This window comes from Peromyscus maniculatus, chromosome 22, assembly GCF_049852395.1.
Source record: "Peromyscus maniculatus bairdii isolate BWxNUB_F1_BW_parent chromosome 22, HU_Pman_BW_mat_3.1, whole genome shotgun sequence".
Taxonomy (NCBI): Eukaryota; Metazoa; Chordata; class Mammalia; order Rodentia; family Cricetidae; genus Peromyscus; species Peromyscus maniculatus.
In genome coordinates, this window is record NC_134873.1 from 61429039 (window position 1) to 61442985 (window position 13947).

A 13947-nucleotide genomic window follows, 5' to 3' on the forward strand; every position below is an offset into this window, starting at 1 on the left:
ATTCCTATTCTTTCTAAGACCTTTATCATGAAGGGGTGTTGGATTTTGTCAAAGGCTTTTTCAGCATCTAGGGAGATGATCATGTGGTTTTTTTCTTTCAGTTTGTTTATATGGTGTATTACATTGACTGATTTCTGTATGTTGAACCATCCTTGCATCCCTGGGATGAATCCTACTTGGTCGTGATGGATGATTGTTTTGATGTATTCTTGGATTCGGTTTGCCAATATTTTGTTGAGTATTTTTGCATCAATGTTCATGAGGGAGATTGGTCTGTAGTTCTCTTTCTTTGTTGCATCTTTGTGTGGTTTGGGTATCAGGGTAATTGTAGCCTCATAAAAAGAGTTTGGTAGTGTTCCTTTTGTTTCTATTGTGTGGAACACTTTGAAGAGGATTGGTATTAGTTCTTCTTTGAAAGTCTGGTAGAATTCTGCACTGAAACCATCTGGTCCTGGGCTTTTTTTAGTTGGGAGACTTTTGATGACTGTTTTTATTTCTTTAGGGGTTATTGGTCTATTTAAATGGTTTATCTGGTCTTGATTTAATTTTGGTATTTGGTATTTATCCAGAAAATTGTCCATTTCTTCCTGGTTTTCCATTTTTGTGGAGTACAGGTTTTTGAAGTATGATCTGATGATTCTCTGGATTTCCTCATTGTCTGTTGTTATGTCTCCCTTTTCATTTCTTATTTTTTTGGGTGTTCTCTCTTTGCTTTTTGGTTAATTTGGCTAGTGGTTTGTCTATCTTGTTGATTTTTTCAAAGAACCAACTCTTTGTTTCATTGATTTTTTGTATTGTTCTCTTGTTTTCTATTTCGTTGATTTCAGCCCTCAATTTGATTATTTCCTGGCGTCTATTTCTCCTGGGTGAGTTTGTTTCTTTTTGTTCTAGAGCTTTCAGTTGTGCTGTTAATTCATTGGTATGGGATTGCTCCATCTTCTTTATGTGTGCATTTAGAGCTATGAATTTTCCTCTTAGCACTGCTTTCATAGTGTCCCATAAGTTTGGGTATGTTGTACTTTCATTTTCATTGAATTCTAAGAACTCTTTAATTTCTGTCTTTATTTCTTCCTTGACCCATTGATGTTTCAGGTGGGTATTATTCAGTTTCCATGAGTTTGTGGGTTTTCTATAATTTTTGTTGTTATTGAGTTCTAACTTTAAGGCATGGTGGTCTGATAAAATACAGGAGGTTATTCCAATTTTTTTGTATCTGTTGAGATTTGTTTTGTGTCCAAGCATGTGGTCAATTTTTGAGAAGGTTCCATGGGGTGTTGAGAAGAAGGTATATTCTTTTGTGTTAGGATGGAATATTCTGTAGATATCTGTTAGGTCCATTTGAGTCATAACTTCTGTTAAGTCCTTTATTTCTTTGTTAAGTTTCAGTCTGGTAGATCTATCTTTTGGTGAGAGTTGTGTGTTAAAGTCTCCCACTACTAATGTGTGGGGTTTGATGTGCGTTTTAAACTTTAGTAGTGTTTCTTTTATGAATGTGGGTGCTTTTGTATTTGGAGCATAAATGTTTAGATTCGAGAATTCATCTTGGTGGATTTTTCCTGTGATGAATATGTAATGTCCATCCTGGTCTCTTTTGATTGATTTTAGTTTGAAGTCTATTTTATTAGATATTAGGATAGCTACACCAGCTTGTTTCTTAGGTCCATTTGCTTGGAAAACCTTTTCCCAGCCCTTTACTCAGAGGTAGTGTCTGTCTTTGGAGTTAAGGTGTGTTTCTTGTTTGCAGCATATGGATGGGTCCTGTTTTCTAATCCATTCTGTTAGCCTGTGTCTTTTTATAGGTGAGTTGAGACCATTGATATTGATGGATATTAATGACCAGTGATTGTTAATTCCTGTTATTTTTTTGGTTGTGTTGTGTTGTCCTTCTGTGGTGTATGTTGGTGTAGGATTATCTATTGCTTGATTTTTCATGGATGTGTTTAGCTTCTTTGGGTTGAATTTTCCCTTCTAGTGCTTTCTGTAGGGCTGGGTTTGTGGACAGGTATTGATTAAATCTGGTTTTATCCTGGAATATTTTGTTTACTCAGCCTATGGTGATTAAGAGTTTTGCTGGGTATAATAGTCTGGGTTGGCATCCATGGTCTCTTAGTGTCTGCATGAGGTTTGTCCATGATCTTCTATCTTTCATAGTCTTTACTGAGTAGTCTGGTGTTATTCTGATGGGTTTGCCTTTATATGTTACTTGGTCCTTTTCCTTTCCAGCTCTTAATATTTTTCTTTATTCTGTGTGTTTAGTGTTTTGATTATTATGTGGCGAGGGGACTTTTTTTTTTGGATCCAGCCTATTCGGTGTTCTGTAAGCTTCTTGTATCTTCATAGGTATTTCTTTCTTTAGGTTAGGAAAGTTTTCTTCTATGATTTTGTTGAATATATTTTCTGTGCCTTTGAGTTGGTATTCTTCTCCTTCTTCTATCCCTATTATTCTTAGGTTTGGTCTTTTCATGGTGTCCCAAATTTCCTGGACGTTTTGTGTTAGGACTTTTTTGTCTTTATTGTTTTCTTTGACTGACGAATCTATTTTCTCTATCGTGTCTTCAGTGTCAGAGATTCTCTGTTCCATCTCTTGCAATCGGTTGGTTATGCTTGTTTCTGTAGTTCCTGTTCGTTTTGTCAGGATTTCTATTTCCAGCATTCCCTCTGCATGTGTTTTCTTTATTGTCTCAAATTCATTTTTCAGATCTTGGAATGTTTCTTTCATCTGTTTAATTGCTTTTTCTTGGCTTTCTTTGATTTCTTCCCATTTTTTGTTCGTTTTTTCTTCCATTTCTTTCAGGGAGTTTTTTATTTCCTCTTTAATGGAGTTTTTCATTTCCTCTTTAAGGGAAGTTTTTATTTCCTCTTTAAGGGAGTTTTTTATTTCCTCTTTAAGGAAAGTTTTTATTTCCTCTTTAAGGGAGTTTTTCAATTCCTCTTTAAGGAAAGTTTTTATTTCCTCATTGAGGGAATGTTTTATTTCTTCTTTAAGGGCCTCTATCATCTTCTTAATGTCATTTTTAGGGTTGATTTCTTCTGCTTCTTCTGTCATGGTATGTTTAGGTCTTGCAGGTGTAGAATCACTAGGTTCTGATGTTGCCATATAGGTCTTTATGTTGTTGCCTGTATTTTTGCACTGGCGTCTACTCATCTCTTCCTCTGTGAGGTGCAGGTGGTATCTGTGTCTGAGAGAGCCTCTCTTGTTCTAATTTTTAGTCTTGGTTTAGTAGTGGTTCTTGGTTAAATTGGTGCTATTGGGCTATTTCTTCAGGGGCAGCTGATTTCGATCGGTGAATTATATACTTATGATTCTGGTGATCTGGTTTGGTGTTTGGGTAGCGCCTTCTTCTGTGTTCCCTGGTCACGTTTTGTTCATTTGTCAACTCCTCAGCTGATCTTGTTTCTTCAGACTTTAAACTGTAGGCATCTGAATCCTCTCCCAGATGGGTTTCAGCTGAGCAGGGTAGTCTCACCAACACCTCCAAGTTGTTGGGTTTCACAGGATCAGCAGCTGGGCCCTGGGTTGTCCTCAGACGGAGTGTTCAGATTCGTTCTGGTTCTGACCCACGGAGATAGCTTCTTCCCCAGATGTTGGGGTTAGGGGCATCCCTGTTCCAAGCTGCGTCTGCTTGTCTTCGTCCCTGTGCCCGTTTACCTCTGCGGTCCGCCGCCGGGCCTGTATGTCCCTGTCGGCCGCTGCCGCCTGGCATGTCTACCTCAGCGGGCTGCCGCTGGGCCCGTCTACCTCCACAGGCCGCCGCCACAGGCCTACCTGTGTCTGCTTGTCTCTGCCGCCGGGCCTGTCTACCTCTGTGGGCCGCCGCTGGGCCTGAATGTCTCTGCCGGCTGCCGCCGGGTCTGAATGTCCCTGTTGGCCGCTGCAGCCAGGCTCGTTTACCTCAGCGGCCGCCACTGGGCCCGTCTACCTCTGTGGGCCGCTGCTGGGCCTGAATGTCTCTGCCGGCTGCCGCCGGGTCTGAATATCCCTGTCGGCTGCCGCCGCTGGGCCCGTCGTTTAGTCATTTTACTAGGCAAAATCCAAGATGCCATTCTGTTACCCCAAACTGTCATTTCTCTACTCTGTTTTCATGCAGAACAAAAGCAGGTAGTTAAAATTAATCAAGTCCCTAAAATGTTTTTTTCTGTGTGGTCTATTTTCTACTTACCATAAGATGGGGGACCCTAAGCTTCATGGAGGCCTGGCTAATTTCTGTTACCACATCTAGACATGCACACTTTAGAAAAAAATCAATGTGATTGGACTGATGAAAGCATCCAGGTTTTGAGGTATCAAATAGCATTCCAAAGTTATACAGCTAGTTAGAGGAAAACCAGAGCACAGGAATTCTTGTATTCCTAATAGCAGAAAGGTAATAGTTTAATGGAATCAGAACTTTAAAACAGAACATATTCAAGACTGTACTATATAGAGATGGCCAGGGAACTTTTCCTCACCAATTTTGCATAATGGAAAGTAAATTGGCTCTGGAAATAAGAATTCTGAATATTCTGCATTGAAACTTTAATTTTGTAAAAGCACTATTCCAGGAAAAGAATTATAGAAGATAAGATCAAGGAAAATATATTTTGTTTTGTCTTCATGAAACAAGTATGGGAAGCTAATGTTGTGTATTGGGGTGTTTAAGAAGATAATATTTAGACACACAATATCTAGCATGGTGCTTTAAAATAAAGGATGATCGCCTTATCTCTGGGGTGTATCAAAGGAGTGTAGAAGGTAGGTGGTGTTGATAGTCTACTTTGTGACTGCCCGAGTGTTTCTCTATGTACTTGTGTGTTCCTACTATGAGAATCTACTCTGGTTCAGTCCATTCTTTCAATTGGTTTTTTACTTATTTTTTAATCTTCATAGTATCACAAATTTGTTGTTTATATTTACTTTATTTAAGTTTACTTTATTTAATAGAGAGAAGCATTCACTGACACTTCCCCTAAAGAGAGCTTTTGGAATTCTTTCCTAAGAAGCACATACTGAAAGCTTCTGTTAAATACCACTAATGTTTGAAGTGATATTATTTTGCTTTCCCTCAGTTTCTCCAATTCTGATGAAAAGAAAACAGAAAGAGCTATAATGCATGGTATTTCATTTAGTTCCTTCCAGAAAATAAATATTTCCAAGATAGAAAAGAATTTACACTTTACAAGTGGAACCAATAGTCTAGGAAGAATATGGTGAGGTCATGTTTAAGCATATGTCTTTTTCACTCAATGAGAAGAAAAAATGGTTTTGTAGCTAGGGATAAGCAGGGAAAATAAAAGCATAAATTTCCATTCTTTGATGATGTTAGACTAAATTAATTTGAATATGGCTGACAGAGAAATCATGGGCCACCCTTTGAATCTTGGAAAGCAAATGATAGACAATCATCTCTCCTGGAGCTGTTTCTGTGAAAATAAATATTGCTAGCTGAAAAACTAAAACTGAGTTTTGGTGTGGGAAGATATGCATGATTGCCGTATATGCTATACATGCATGAGGGGCCAGAGTTTGGGTTCAGGTGGCTATAGTTGCCTCCTGTAATTCCAGCAATTGGAAGAGAGAGAGAGGAATCATTGGTACAAGTTGGGTGGGCAGATTAGCTCATACCAGTGAGCTTTGGATTCAACTAAGAAACCCCACTTCAATGAACAAGATTAATTCTAAAAAGACTTCTCAATGTCAGCCTTGGGTCTATACACACACACACACACACACACACACACACACACACACACACACATAGTCATACATGTGTACTCCCATACATATATGTACCTGTGAAAAAATAATATTCTGAGTGAAATAAAACAAACAAAAACAGACACTTGTACAATTCCAGAGAACACTTAGCAGTAATGAGAAGCAGATTATTGGCTCCCAAGCCTGGGTGACAGGACAGAGCAAAGGAGCAAGTAAACAAACAAAAGCACTAAGGTAAAAACTGTTGAAAACATGGACTTAGATGAGCTTTTCTCCATAATAATGTTTATTTTAGACTTACCAACAATTTCAATTTAATTAAATTTTTTATTTTTTCCAAAAGAGATTAAAACCTATTGAAAAATTCTATTTCTCCTAAATTTTGCTATTATACATTATAAAAGTATATAGTCTAGATTATAAAAGTATTGTTTAATGCAAAGAATAATTACAAATTTCATCATAATTTCCAAGATCCTATAAAGAATACAGCATTACTAATATGATTTTATAAAGTTAATAAGAAAGGATATCATACCATAGAATATTTTGATACTTTAGAATAGTTAATGTAATAGAATATTGAATGACATCAGTTAGTGACTTGAATTGAATTTAACTGATGACAACTATATACAATAGTAGGCAGATGGTGATAAACCCTAGAGGAAATATTTTGAATAAGGATGGTTTTGCAAAGAGTTGATAATTTTTTCCCAAAACTGAAAAGGGGTGATAATTTGTTGGCAAATAACTACTGGGTCTAGAATATCCCCTATACGCTTACTTATAAGTTGCTCAGTAGGTGCTGCAATTTTAACCCTCAGTTTGGCCAACCCTTGCCTGGGTTCCCCAAAATCACTTTAAATCACAAAAACAAGAATGGATAATTATAAGAAATGGAGTTCTTCTTTATTAAGAGAATCTCTCTACTTTGATTGTTGTCACTACCAAATCAACTGAGAGGCAACAAAATGAAGAGATATGATATACCTGATTGGTCAATTTCTGAATGAGATTTGCAGGGCCAACTTGAAATTACATCTGTTAAATCTATCTATACAGGCAGGCTAAGGTAGGCTTCGTGGTGTATTGCTGGACTTTGACAAGTGTTTACTTACATTTAGAGCCAAATATAAAGGCAGAAAGTTGAAGCTATTGCTCATTTGGAAATGTCTAAAGGGAACATTTTGGAGAGACTAGCCTCTGTGTAGGAACAAAAAGGTACTGACTGTACTACAGTAAGCAAAAGGGAAAATGTCCCTTGAATGACATGGGTCTGGGAGGTTGAGGTTGGGATGTGGTTGACTCCCTGTGGCTGGACTTCATAACTCCCTTTTGCAAATAGCCAGGTAATAGATCTTGTCAACAAAAATAGACCAAAGTGATGTGCACAATCTCCATCTCACTTCCTTTTGAGAAAATATCTAACTTTACCCATTTATTTTGTCCTTCCACTATATACTGTAAAAGTGGCAAGATCTCAAGACACCTTTGCTGTGTAAAGGTGGCCTATCATTTTATGTCTAGTGACGCAGTAAAGTTAAATGAGGGAAACAAGCATTCATTTTGCTTGAACTATTGAATTTAGAAATTTCTTCATTATAGCACCTACAATCCTGGATTCTTTTAATTCAGACTCTGTAAGCTGTAGGTCAAAAAAAATCTAGTAGATTAATTTGGACCACTTTTGGTCAAATACAAGGAAGACATAGCAACCAGTGCTCAAAATGATATATTCTTTGCTCAGTCTGCAGCATTATATACATTTTTGAGTATTCAAATGTTCTCTGTCCTTACTTAACAAGATGGTTATAAAGCAACTCAGACTCTTTATAATGCAAACATATTTCCAGAACTGGCTTGGCTTGCTTTGTAAGGTTATGAAGAATTTGAGGGACAGAGAAGGGAGGAGACTGAAACTCTCCAGGGAGGATACCAATCATTAAACTGAGGTTTTGTGTTTGTAGAACCAAAATGTAGCTACAGGAGAATACCGCTGAGGAAAATTAAGGAAGCATCAGCCTGACTAATAAGAAGAATTTCCACCCAAATTCATCTACTAAATCAAGTGAATCTTCAGTAAATACAAACCCACATATAGCAGTCTCTCTCCTAGGAAAGCTAGCATTTTCCCACCAGGAGAATTGTTCTGCATAGCAGGCATTTTACAGGGGGAGATGACAGCTTGTCTGTCTTTGCCTGCTGGGATCAGATCAAAATGTCAGCTATGCTACCAAGCAGGGCTTCTCCTCCTCAGGCTAACTGAGCTGACAATTTGCCAAAAAGGAACATTCTTTCATACTATGGAATGACAGAATATTGGGAAATTAAGTATTAGTTCAGCCAATAAAAACAAGATAAAATCCCCCTCAGTACTTGAATCGGAAACTTTAAATTCAACATAAAATTCTCCACAGTGCCAATAAGCACTTCAGCAAAAGGTTATCTGAGTAGTATTAATTCTTGCTTTAGAATAACTTGTTAATTTAGTTTTAGAGGTAGTGTCTTAGCTAGAGTTACTTTTGCTGTGAAGAAACATTATGACCAAAAGCAACTCATGGAGAAAAGGATTTATTTGCTTATACTTCTAGATCATAGTTCATCACAAGTCAGGGCAGGAATTTAAGCAGGCCAGAAACCTGGAGGCAGGAGCTAATACAGAGACATGGAGGTGTGCTGATTACTTGCTTTCTTCCCAAGGCTTTCTGAGCCTGCTTTCCTATAGAACCCAGGACCACCAGCCCAGGGACAACACCACTCACAATGGGCTGGATTCTTCCTCATCGATCACAAATTAAGAAGATGCCCTAAAACCAAGTCTTGTGGAGACATTTTCTCAATTGAGTTTCCTTCTCTTCAACTTGTGTAAAGTTGACACGAAAACCATCCAGCACAACTGATCCCTTGTCAGCTTGACACACAAACACATCACTGTTAAGCCACAACCTTTCCTTTCTTACTCATTTCCAAGATTACAAATTAATGAATACATCACAATACCTATCAACGAGTAATTAAGAATATGCCTAAAGCTGAATCCCGTGGAGACATTTTCTCAACTGAGGTGCCCCTTTCATATAACTCTAGCTTGGGTCTAGTTGACATAAAACTATCCAGCACAGACAGTAAGTCATGAACAGAGATGTTACTAATTTCCTGAAGCTTTACAGGTGTGAAATATTTTGTATCTCCAGCCATGATCTTGTTTAATCTAACATTATAATAATAGTAATTGTTTCAATGTTTGAGGATGAAGACTAATGCCTCACTTGTTTGTAGATATTATTTATATGCACAAACTCCTCCAACATAATTATCATTATCATTCAATTAGGAATAAACTCAATCATATTGATATATATCCTGTAACAATGGTACAGAAGTATTAGCTTGAAATACTAAACAGACTCTTAATTAACTCAGCACACAGAATTATACAATCTAGTATTATTGTTAACTAGCATCCTTATTAATTTAGTCACTGCTACTTTGTTTTTCATAATCATGGATTATGTATTCATCTTATAGCAGATATCACTGACTTTCAGATAATAACATTTTTTGCATATTTTCCATCATCAGTTATAAGATCAACATTGGACAGTTGCAAACTCATCACTTTATCCAAAACAGGGAATTATCAGCTGGGAAGACGGCTCAGGAGGTAAGAACACTTGTGAAAGAAAGAGGACCTAAGTGTATATCCCAAGCACATATGTAAAAGTCAGGCTGTCCAGCAGTTTCATGTTGCTGAACATCACAGCACTGGTACACTACCTTACCTAAAATGTGACTTATATAGATGTTATCTTGAGGAACATATCAGTATATTTTCAGACAAAATGGTTAACTAAGAAAGCAATAGCATTCAGAATATAATTTTGTATTTAATTTTTTTAGCCATTTTACTTAGCAAAAAAGAAGATAACACTATGTCCTATATGGAGGGGACAATAAGGATATTATTTGACTATTAATGAAGCTATAATACTGTATATTCAGTAACAATATTACAACTGTATATCTTCCTTATTTGTACTTGATAATATGAATTTGTAAAGGGTAAAAAACATAAGATGAAGAGGAGAAAATAAATCTGGGTAATGGTGTGATAAAACAGAAACCTCGAAACTGCTTAAATTTTGTTGTACAACAAAATTTCCACACACACATATATATATAATTGAGCATTTCTGTTCTTAATGTTCCATTAGTATATGTTGCTGATTTAAATATTTTAAAACTGTCTTTGTAGTGTTAAGAATTGAACCAAGGCCCTTAAGTGTGCTAGACAAGTGTTCTACCACTTGGCAAAAGTTTGGCCCAAGTTAAATATTTTCAACACTTCATTTGAAATAAAATTTGCTCTTTTTCAAAAACATTAAAAGTAGAAAATAGAAGTGTGTAAATTATAGAATGTCTAGTCCCACCTCCTGCTTTGTTCATTATGACTGATATTTGAAATTTTAGTCCTCTCAGATTATTTTTACTGAAGTAGCTCAGTTAGATAGAGCACATGGAGCCTGAGAGATTAAATTGCAGATCATACAGAGATATGTCTTTTATAGAGAATGGAAATAACTTGGGTAATTCCATAAATCTCTTTACAACTCTTTACAAGACAGAAGATGCAATCTTAGAAAATGGTTTGTTCTTTTTTCTGTATATAGGGCAATTTAGACATGAGGATAGTCTACATTTCCAGGATGGGGCCATTGATTCAAGTCCAGGAGTCTCCAGAGATTTAGGGTATAACAATACTGATAAAATGGACTGGGTCTCACTTTATGCATCATGGCTATTTTCTGGTGTTTTTGTTTTTTTTTTTTTTTTTTTTTTTTGTGAAAGGCATCAGTGGATTTTTTTTTTTTTGGTATTTTTTTCCTTTTATTTTATTTTACAATACCATTCAGTTCTACATATCAGCCACGTGTTCCCCTGTTCTCCCCCCTCCCACCCCCTCCCCTTATCCTGAGCCCACCCCCCATTCCCACCTCCTCCAGGGCAAAGCCTGTTTTCTGTTTCTTGTCTGATAGTATTTTCCACACTATACCCCTTCCCTAAAACATGCAAAATATATCTTTACCCCATTCTAGTTTAACGTAGGTGCTAAGAATTTGCTACAAGTTTTCAAAGGAAAATTGCAGTGGGACATATAGACAAAATCACTATTAATGGTCTCTGGGATTCGGGAGAAAGATTGGACTAGATTCCCCAAAATAAAAGGCAGGGGAGTTTGAAGCACTAATTGAGTTAGTGGGAAGAACTGGAGGCTGTTAAAAAAAAATGAGGCAATCAGTAGAAGGTGCTGGGCAGACAGTTGCTCCCAACTCGTTAAAGACTCTGTGATTGCGTCCTCTGGTTTTGTTAATTGATCCTATCAGGGTTGGACTCTTACCCTCCTTCAGAAAGTGGGAGTTGAGAGCACTAACTTTTCAGGGGGTTATGCTTCAAAAGAAAGGGCTTTCAGGCTCCAAAGAAAGATATTCCTGTCTTATGAAGTAAACAAGTAGCTGTAAGATTCGCACACAATTTGGTGAGGCTTAAGAAGAATTTACAAGTTTCAAAAATATGTGTGCTAAGAAAAGTGGAAATACTAGAATTAGAATAGAGTTAAGAATGAGCCTGCTAACTGCGAAGTCATGCTGAGAGTATTGAGGTCACCGTCCACCACAGAGCCAGTCAGCTATATTTAAAACTCCTTAACCTGAAGATCAGTTAGCTAAAACTTTTAGTATATATCTATATCTGCCATACTGTAAAATTTTTTCTTATTTACATAAACAAAAATAATTAAAAATATGTTGTCTATTTTATATTAATATAACCATTTCTTTTTCTGTTTCAAAACGCCTGTCTTTGTTCTCTTTTTTGTGTATTTATTGACTATCAAAATTTTATAAATTATACTTGAATCATATTCTTTCCCCTCTTCCAGTTTTTCCCAGATCCTCCTTACTTTCCTGCCCATCAAACTCTATTTCTTTTCCTCTCTTTCATGAAGAATATAAAAACAAAGAAGCAAGTCAAAAGGCAAATATACCAAACCAAAACAAGCGAAGGCAGTACACAAAGAGCATGAAACACATTATTTGTTAGGCAACTATTCATGAGCATGGAACCTGCCCTGGAGTGTGGTTGATATACTGTGGCATTTCAACAGAGAAAACTGATTTTTCCCTCTACCAGTAGGTGTCAATTACAAATAGCTTCTTGATTGGGAGTGAGATTTTGTGTCTACTTCCCCTTCTCATGCTGGTTTTGACTCATGTTCTGCAGTTGAACTGTGAAAGAGGGAAGTATTTTTTATACAACATGGAGTCATAACTGGATGATGGAAGCAGAGGGCTCAATGAGATGGAACTCCACCCATTTGATTCTGTCCTTTCCTTCCAGCCTCCTGAAATAGCTATATCCATCACAGAACATCTAAAGCATTGATGTAGTTCAAACAGAACTTACGGCTTTCTCTTAAAATGTGGCTAAATATGACTCTACAATCAATACTCTCTACACATTATTTAAGTAAACATAGATTCACTAGTGTTCTTTTGATATGGGAGATACACAGCACCATATCAGGTGTTTTAATAGTTAGTGTTTCCTGTTTTTTTTTTTCTTTTCTCTTTTTCTTTCTTATTCTTTTTCCCCTTGTTTTTGTTTTTAAAACCTCATTAAAGCCAGCAAACTGACTCCAACTGCTCAGGAAAATGGCTGTTAGATTCACTTGGATGAGTCTAGCTACTCATTTTCCACAGAGTTATCTCCAACAGTGTTGTTCCCAGCATGCAGTGGGTCTGACTCAGATTTTAAGGGCAAGATGGATCCTTAGTTTGGCTCATCCCAATTGACTCAATAGGTTGTTTTGTTGTTGTTGTTGTTACATAATGTCTATTTTTTTTATTACAATTAAAGCATTCCATGTCCATTTTACAAGGGTTAATGAAATGCATAAGCATAGGTTAATTTTTTACAGGGGGGAATGCTACACTTCTTCATAATGTTGGTGTAAAACTTCATGCTGACTGGGTGAAATCAGAAAGGTCAGAGGTGCTGTTCATATCTGGTTAATTTTTTTCAGAGTTCATTCATGTAACTGGACCCACATTGAAAGTTTCCTTAAAAGAATATTGCACAGACCAGATTTGGTATTGTAAATACTAGATGAGAATGTGTGTTCTGAACAAAATAAAATGGGGTTTTTATATGATTTTTAGGTGAATGTAATTTTACACCAACTTCCTTCAAAATAGCACTAAACTGTCAGGAGACCCAGTGCCGTGCCATTAATCATTGCAAGTGCTTCCCCTGGAAAGCAAAATGCCTCCTCTAAAAATTCAGGATGAGCAAATACACTATTTTGTTTGTTTTGTCTCAGGCTTGTCTTGAATAAAATCTTAAATACTATATTTTTTCTTCTGAAGTCACCAATTATTAAAGGAAAGGTTTGCATCTATCATCATTTACCCCTTTATTGAAAAAATGAAGACTTTAAAGAAACATACTCCAACTTCAATTACTTTCAGGAAGAACAATCATTGTTATGCTATGCTATAATTTGTTCTTGAAGACCAGAGAGAGACATCAGTAAATTTCCTAATATGTCACTGAACTTACAACTAAAACATCAAGTAAAAATTAGCTTCTGATTACTTGGATGACTGTTTTTGCAACTACTTTAAAAATAATGTCCTTTTAATTAAAATAGAATTACATCACTTCCCCCTTCCCTTTCATCCTACCAGTCCATCCCAACTACTGCCCTTTGAAACTCTCCCATGAACCCCAAATCTTAAGTCGATGTCTTCTATTTCTTTAATAATTATTGCTGCATACATATGTATGTGGGCATGAATGAATGAATGTGTATGCACAAATATACATAAGTACCACCTGCTGTACTGTTTTTATTGTTTGTGTGCATATGGTTTCAATGCTGACCACTCTACTGGATAACCAATAAGGCGGCTCATCCATCCCTGGGATTGGCTAATTTTCCTTCTTCAAGCAATAGATAGTGACCTGTGGTTCTTTATCTAATTATGGATCCATTCCACATTAACATGTCTTTTGATATTGGTATTGTTCTGTCTTGTTTATGCAGCCATTTCTAGGAGAACTTTCCTAGCATATTTCTTGTCGTTCTAGCTCTTAGAGTCATACTGCTCCTTCATCTATAGACACAGGAGCTGTGCTATGTATACATCTATTGGGCTGAGCTCCCCACCATCTGTTGATCTCTGCTGTAT